This window comes from Triturus cristatus, chromosome 3_1, assembly GCF_964204655.1.
Source record: "Triturus cristatus chromosome 3_1, aTriCri1.1, whole genome shotgun sequence".
NCBI lineage: Eukaryota > Metazoa > Chordata > Amphibia > Caudata > Salamandridae > Triturus > Triturus cristatus.
Genome location: NC_140583.1, coordinates 1017798566 through 1017807500, shown reverse-complemented (window position 1 = coordinate 1017807500; position 8935 = coordinate 1017798566). Strand labels below are relative to the sequence as shown.

Below are 8935 nucleotides of genomic sequence, written 5' to 3'. Positions count from 1 at the left end.
TGGACCCTTTTTGCAACATTAGGATAATGAAAGACTGGGGGAGAAATCAATTATTTAACCTATACATTGCAGGTCTTTGATGACAGCTAATAGTTCACTGTTCTATATCAGGATTTTACTTTATAAATTGTAACTATTAAAAGGATCTCTCCGACAAAAGCAGTAACCCACTGAACGATTGACATTAAATGCACTTCTGTGATCTGCATGGTGCACGTGCTTTGCAGCAAGTATATTAACCCTCTGTACTACTTTATGAGTCAAAACTTCCACTAGATAAAACTCGATCATCGATCTCCAGCAGGTCCATTAATCATAAGAGTTTTCCTGGCATTTTTATCTTTGTCTGACACTTGCTGGAGGCAAGGAACCTGTCTGGTGCCATTGGAATATGGCGGAAACATCGTCAGGCGTGGGGTATTGGCTGGCATGAGGATAGTGCCCCTCACCAAGTCCAGTAAATATGCAAAAGGAGGTGGGTACAGTACCACTGATCCGCGAAAAGGCCCAGGTTGCCTCTGGGGATGAGTTTGCAAGGCCTTGGTTGAAACTCCGGCCAAGTCAAATGGAGCATTTAGGGGAGCACGGAACAGGTGTGCACACCCGTCATGTGTGACAACGTCTGCGCACAACCAGCTGCCATTGTCTCAAAACTTTGCTCTATCTTTGTAATTTGGACTGGGACCAGGGTTGTTTTAAAAAACACGACCCGGTGCGCTTCAGTGCATTTGTTGCTGTGGTGAACCCCTTTGGGTCTGTTCACCAATGAGGCAGACTGCATCTTGGGTTTTCAGCTCAACGTTGTTTTCCCTGTAACCGACCCGTCCCAGGTACCTCCATTCTCAAAGAATGCCCTACCGGCCGATACCCCATCCTTCTGCCAACTCTAGTGTCTCCCATCGGCCTATGCTTACAGCGGGTTAAGCCCCTCCCCCCTTGGTGACCATCTGAAGGCAGAGAGAGAAATAAAGGGTGACTTTACTGTTGGGTCTCACAGCTTAGATCCCCTCCTGCCTCCCATTCACTGAAATGCTGCTCTCCACACACACCCTACTCTCAAAGGCTGCCCTACTACTGATCAATGCACCATCCGTCTGTCATCTATCAGGAATGCCATGGAGCTTATAGTATTTTTTTATTGTAGTTCTGCAGCTAGAGCTGCAGAGCAACTCAGCCAGTCTCCAAGCCTGCCAGGAGCAGCGTGGATGGTGCACTGCTAAATTCAGCTTTTGTTTCAGTCTGAATTGATTATTGGTGCATGATTAGCAGCACTATGGCTGGCTTGACAGCAGAGAAGGCGCTAGGCCATTTATGCGTGACTTTCCATTTCAGTGCCCTCATGAGGACCACCACAGGGAAATGCGTTAGTCTAACACCAGATGCGTGGTACTTGGCAGTGCTGTAGACATACAAGTCATATTGGGGCCCTCAGACATAAGAGGCAAAAATGTTATTTTTAATTGAAGAGCTGAGAAGAAAGGACGAGTTACAAATTGTGTCCATAATAACAGTCCATATCATTGTAACACTCATAACCCCTCATATTCAACATCTGAGCATCCTCCTCAACATACCTTCGAGGGCCATTCGCAAAGGGCTGCTTCTTATGTGATAAATTGCAGGCAATTAAAGTGTTGAGTTTGCATTGTTAGGTTCCTACTGCCAAGCACAGTTACCCTCAGCAAAATCACTTTACAACTATGTGCTAATGTTAAGATGTTACTCATACTATCTAGAAAAGACTCTGCTACTACCACATAATGAACAAACAACTTAGGGCCCATCTGAGTCGGTCCCACCGCCATCGTAACCATGTTTTCTGCCCGCCACATTAGAATGGCAGGCGGATGGGTGGCGGTTGGAGAGACCAACCACCAGGGATCCAATAGGCTCAAGGAGCCCGTCAGTATGTCGGAGGGAACTTGATTCTCCAAAATGGTGACGGTGCCTGCCAGGCACCGCAGTAGGGATTATGATGTTCCTCCCCGCCGGTCATTTCATGGCGGTTTACCCACAATAAAAAGACTGATCAAAGGGACATTGGGGGCCCGTAGCGAGCCTTCCCCTTACCACCTGGCCATTCGTTTTTGGGGTTTTGGCCCTACAAATCCCTGCACCATGTTGCAGGCACTGCCTGGAGCCTGCCACATAGTGCAGGTATATGCTAAAAGTGTATTGTGTGGTGCAGCCCGCAGCACATGCCGCAATACAAAAGATACACTTTGCGACCACCTTGAGGGTGGTCGCATTGTAATACCATTGGCAAAAGTGCCGACAGCAAGTCGGGCGGTCCCATCTCCGATATGATGGCAGTCAGACATAAGTCCAACCACCATCATAAAGAGGCCCTTAATTAGTATCCTGTGTTAATTTAGGGAAAGCCCAGAAACCCCTCTTCTAGACTACAATTTGTGAGCATGTTCTGTACTTTGTGTAATACTATAATAACACTTTACAGATAACTGTCTTTAATATTAAAAATGTTATTCTTGGACTGTTTCTCACAAAATGATTGTTGTTTCGGTCTAAGTAAATTATTTTGGCAATTTTATGAAAATCACTTCAAAGAAATAATTAATTGTTAATAAAAATGATTTATAAAAGTGTTTTTAATTTGAGTATTATTTTTTTGTGTGAAGTAATACGTTCAGTGATAGGTGGCAATCTGAAAACAAAGTCAGTCAGGCAGTAGCTGCTTTTCGCTCAAATGTCTGAAGTCACTTCATTGGTTAAATGACACGCAGATCACAAACGGTGGGAGACCATAAATATTCTCATTTTGAAGTACAACCAAATATATACATCTGAAAGCTTGGATTTTTTCATTTAAAAACACAACTAAACCCATAATTTAAGTGTTATGGGAATTTAAAGGTTTTATCGTGACCTTTTCAAGTATAGTGGTCTTCCATCTTGGTAGGGTTATTTTTAGATAACGATTCAAAAAACTCATTCTCAATAATTTGCGAATCTATTGATAGCGTACATTTATAACATTAATTTATTTTTTAAATTACCATTCGAAATATTTATTTGAAAGAAAATTGCATTGTAAAGCCACCATGGTAATAGTATACTTAGCAAAGGTTTGGGTGGTAAAGGTAGTTTTCAGCCTCGGTCAGTGCAGGTAACAGCCGTGGGGCCAAGTAAGGGGGATTTTGAGTGACGATGTCGAGGGAAAATGAATTATTTATTTATTTAATTTTCCCTAAGCATCGTCCCTCGAAATCCGCCCTTACATGGCCCCACCACCCCACCGCTGTTACCTGCACGGACCGCGGCTGGTAGTTTTCCTTCTATGGCATGAGAATGCATGGTAAAGGCATGAGTGGTAAAGACATATGCAAGGAAAGAACATGGCTGTATCCCCTGAAGCTGTCTGCCAGAACGAGTCGGATGGTTCGTGTAAGGTGCACACATGCCATTGCTGTGGTACCAGACTCTGACAAATAAACAAGACCTTAAAGAGGTTCTAGTGTGATTCTTGATCTTCAAGCTCTCATTCCAGAGCTCCATGGTAGGCTAAGGTGCTCTTATGAGATGTGCAGTAAATTACTCGTAATTGTGATATGAGGTAACTCCTGTTACTGCACAAATTGCAATTTGATAAAGAGAGTCACAGTTGCCGATATTATTTGGGTGAAAATGTCCAGTATTTACCAGACCATGTGGATTTTGGTGACGTGAGCATTAAAATCTGCACATCATTCCCCGAAAAGTCGTAATTTGGTGATATTTATCAACCCTAATAACTTCCACAGATGTGGGGCTCACCAGACACACCAGTGCTGGCGGGCTGGGAAAAAGATATTGACTGGTGCATGTTAACTGAAAGAACTGTTTACCAATGCCGGGGATGCCCTCAAAAATGGAAAAAGATTTGGTCCTCGTGGAGATCATATCGGGGAGTGGTGCAAGATACCATGGTGAATCCTATATCCCAGGGGCAGTGGAGGACCGTGCAGGTAAGCGCGGTGAGGCGGGAGAGGGGGGTGGAAGTCGACATATGCTCGGAGAGTAAACATAAAATAAATAAATAAATAAAACCACTTACCTTAGGCTCGCCGCATTGCCGACTCGGCGATGCAGCGAGCGGAAGGTAAGTGGTTTTATTTATTTATTTATTTATGCTCACTAACCTGTCGTATGTTGACTTAAACCCCCCCACAACCCTGCCCTGCCCCACTTCACTTACCTACACGGACAGTGATTTGCCCAGGGGCATGTGGAGTGCTGGAGCTAGGATTAAGGTTTGCGGGCTGTGAATGGGTAACTTGCTTGGATCTTGCACTAATTACATCATTGACCTGTTGCTGCAATTCCCCTTGGGGGCTCACATCTAATCTACACTGGTTGCGATGTATGTTCTTTTCAAAACTCAATAAAAAGATTTATAAAAAAAACTTTTTTTTTTATTTTAAAAACAATAAATTCTAACTTACTGGAGTCGGATTGTATCAGGTGCAATAAATATCACACCATTTGTCAGGTCTAGACTATTGAGGGCCTAAGTGATTTGACTTCTGTTTAATTCATGGTGGTCTTCAATTATGTTTGCCTTTCAGTGAATACAAATATTGGAAGGTGCTTGTTGGCATTTGAGATGCTTTGGCAAGCGAAATCAGCATTGTAAAAACAGATTCTCTGCTGTACTGTGGGCTTTAGCTTAACATTTATGTCTTTAATTAATTCTGGTAGATCCCATAGGCAAGCAAGCTGGCGAGGTCAAAGTGATCACTAGAAATAATTGTTGAACTATGAGCTCTGAACAGTGGATGGTGGATAGTCACATAGCGACTCGGTCCAGGATAAAGATGCACCATGAACGTATTGATGCCATTAAATCTTCTGGATACTGATTGATTCATTTTCATTGTGTTTTTTATTGAGTTCATTAAATCTAGATAAAGGTGAACATATTGTTCAATATGGTATTTATTAGCAATACTATAGAGACTTTTAGACATCTGCTCCTGTGTTTCCAGACCACACTCGTTCTCTCTTAGGATTACTCTCGTTTGCTCTGAAAATGCCATTTTATTTCAAAATGTGGGGAGAGAGGGGTGTTAGGACTTGAAGCAAAAGGCTACAAATGGCAATTCCATGCTTCCCCACTACTATACACCAGGGTTGTGGCATAGACAAATTCCCGAGAATATACTGAAGACGGGCAAGAAGGGTATAGGAACAGAAACAGAAAATATGGTCTGGACCTAAATGTACCTTGTTACAATAGCCACCAACGGGACTTGGCGTAGTGGGCTACTATTTGTGAGTAGATCCAGGGATGACTATGCTGAAGAAATACAGACAGAGTTTGAAACAATATAACACAACGAGCCACATTTGCAAGCTCTTTTTTCAAGTTGGAAACAGTGATTTATATAAGAATTCTTATAATGCATAGAAGCCCTTTTACGAGTTAGACCAGCCTTTCCAACTTGTAAAAAGCCTTTCACTACCTTTTCCAAATCATAAGAAGGAGGTGCGTTAAAGGGGCATCCCCCTTTTTAATTTATGATTCACTGAGGTATGTGTCAATGCTTTTCTGTTGCAAACTATTGATGAGTTACTGACGCAAGTGATGGGGTGGTAACTGATTCCCCATTGGACAGTTTTTCTTTTCAGATTCATGTTGGCATCTATGAGGATGCAGGTCTTGGATGGCACTGGGTGCTGCCACCGGTGCGTTCCCAAAGGGGAACATTTTTTTTTTAAAGCAGGACCTGTTCCTTTAATTGAGAATGGCTGCTTTAAAAAAATCATGTTCGAAAATGGAAACGCAATGCCTAAATTCTGTTGTCCCTATCAGGCCACCATCCTTCCGTTTGAAGCCAATTACAGGGGGTTGTAAATCGTAATCTGTCCAATTAATATGCGCTAGACTGGTCTGTTGCACACCAATTCCCCCCAATCGCCACAAGTAAGATGAGAGGGGCATATCAACAAGGCGGCAATTGCGTCTGTTTTTGGACGAAAAGTGGCGATAATTTTATCGCTTTATCAGCAAGGTCACGCTATTGCGTCAATCCTTGCCTTAGCGCCCTTTCCCGTAACGCCCACCTTTGCATCTCTAATGAGATGCAAAGTGGGTGTTCCGTTCCAAAATAACTGGAGAAATGTCGCTAACCGAGATTTCTCCAATTATCAACGGGCACGCTAACAAGCATAGCGATAAGAAAAGTAGCGCTAACCTTGGTTACCGCTACTTTCCGAACGCCTGCTTTTCCTTTGACTAAACAATGTTAGCCAATGGGTGGTGGATTATAGGGCTGAGACCACCTAGCCCTATCAACAAGGATATCGCCGTTCCATGGAAAACATCGCTATCACAGGAATAATTATCGCCATTGCGCTATGCGTTGGTAATACAGCGCTAGCATGGCGATAATTATCTGTGATAGCCGGCAATAAAATTCCTTACGCTAAGGGCGGCCAGCGATAATTATCGCTGCCGCTTGTTGATGTGCCCCAGAGTTTGGAACGAGATCTATTAGCACTAGGCTGCATGACAAATTACACACCCATTCACATACCAGTCAGTGTGCAAATTGCATATTCTGGTTCGAAAACCTCATGCGAAACAAAAGGTAAACAAACTATTTACGTAATAGTACATTTCAATGTAGAATTCACCTGGTTACCCAAAAGCCAGGCTATGACAAGCCCTGCGGTTAACGGGAACAACCCCAAAACACAGAAGAAGTAGGAAAGTAGTCTGAAGCACAAAAGGAAAACAATGAAAGTGTACCAGGATATCAGGAACAGGAAATGAGACTCTGTCACACATGTGAACAGAAGGACAGAACAAAAAAACACAAGGCTGAATTGATGTAAAGGAACGGACACCTTAAAACCACATAAGATCTTGCTAGGTAAACTCTATTTCAGAGCCTGCCTAAATTACCCTGGAGCCGTTCCCTTGCCGATTTAATTTCTGACCTTTTGTTTCTTGCACCCACTTTTGAATTTTGTCCCAGCCTTCACTAACATATCTTCCACCATCTCCATCCACCCTATCCGTGTTGCTTCCACCTAATGTGTGTCTGTCTTTGTAAACTGTAGTTAATAACAAGATAAGGACTTGTGTTTAACTGCGCATTATTCACCTAGTGTCTAAAATGACACTGAATAAGGACCTGTGTTTCAGGTTATACCTTTATTCCTTAGAGTTTCAACACAATTTGTATGACTTATACAGAGTGCATACAAAACAATAATATCAGGCAATACTTCTGAATAAAGTTTTTACATTTTGAATAATAACAAAAACATTGTCCATATATTTTTCATGAACATTCGTTTTGAAACAATACATTTGACTTTCACAGATTTACATCATTATCTATGCGCATGCCCAATGCATTTCGGAACCTGTCGGTTCCTTCGTCAGGGGAAATCTGAAACAAAAACAAACATATGTATAAACAGATGTAGGTCTGGTGGCTCAAAATCATGATATATCGATGTTCCTTAAAAGTGTGTTTGATATTACCTGTGATGATCTTCTATTCGGTGCACATTAAGGGAAACCATAAATAAATAATGAATTTAGGCGTTACTTTGCTGGGGTTAAGGTCTCTGCAATGCGATGAGACATGAATAACTAAGCTTACCTTTCTGTGAATGAAATGCACTCTGTATGGAGATAAGGAAAAGTACACACAAAACGTCAACATGAGATTGTATTGTCAAAAATGCTAAAGCCGGGCAAGAAGCCTAGCGAGAAGATATACGGCTACGGAGTTCTTACCTCAATGATGTGAGGTTCGTGTATACTGTAAAACAAAGAGTAATAAGAATAAACTATAGACTCCAATGTGTTAAGTACCGAAACCCAATTCTGAGAATCAAACACTAATACCGCCTTACCTATAACGAAACTCACGAAGATTTATCCATGTACACCGCCAAGGAGATTTGAAAACGGTACACCGCGATTCTCGCGTTAAGAAGTAACTGATCCAACAGTAACACAAAAAAGAGACTAATCCAATCAAATTATAGCCTAGTTTGAAATCCGTAGGCGCCATATTGGAACGACTAAATGGCCTCTGTTTATACACTGAAAGCTGAATGATCTTACTCGGTCTATAATAATCTTCTTTGTAAACTGGCATGTCCAACCTGTGAATCCTGCCAGGCCTGACGATGAGGCGAGTGAATCCCGACAAGGTGAAAAGGAGTGAAACGCTCCCTACACTCTTTAATAATACCTATTACTAGGTCGAGTAACTCCTCTTCACTCCATTCCTCCCCGCCTATTACGATGATTCAATACTTTTAATTACCCTTCTCTATTTTAAATTTTAATTATAAAAAACATACATATTTTATCTTAAATTTACTCGGTATCATCCACCTCTCCTTAAAATTAATTTTATTTTGTGCAAATTTACTATAAATAAAGGACCAGATTTAACACAGAATTTGGAGATAAACAGCTGTGTAGACTCCAACAAGAAATGTAATACATATGGAATGTTTTGTGCTCAAAGACTAATCACTCAGAGCAAGGCCAACACCCTCAAACAATCAATATGGCTTTTAAAACAGCAGAGTGCATTTTCTTTTTTTTTACAGTGGGTTTGTTCCAGGGCAAGCTTGCCAGAAAGCTTCACAACTTCCCTCTTTACACACAGCCGGAGAGCAGCTCCCTTCCCAGGGGTGCCGCGCGTTTGCTCCTAGCGTGGTGCTCCTAGCCCTACCGAGCAGATGCTGCTCCGCGGGATCCCCTTCTCCAGGCTTAGTAGCCGTGTTGTGAATTCCTGCCTATATTCAAAGGATTTTCACAGAGGCCCGCTCCTGCATGGCAATGACTGCCTTTTCCACCGCACGCAGGAGACGCGAGAGAGGCGCTTTTTCACCAGAGGAGCAATCAAAATGATAGCAAGATGAGGTTCTCCGTTTGATTAGTAGAACTTCTCTTGTGTTT

General features: G+C 42.2%; 1 long non-coding RNA gene across 1 annotated transcript; it reads right to left on the bottom strand.

Moving 5' to 3' along the window:
* Nucleotides 1-7144: 7144 nt before the first annotated feature.
* Nucleotides 7145-7958, bottom strand: LOC146861430 (uncharacterized). Its single transcript, XR_014979261.1, has 3 exons — nucleotides 7873-7958; nucleotides 7754-7778; nucleotides 7145-7638 (listed from the first exon to the last, which is right to left on the bottom strand). It is a non-coding gene; the product is annotated as an uncharacterized LOC146861430 (long non-coding RNA).
* Between the last annotated feature and the right edge of the window lie 977 nt (nucleotides 7959-8935).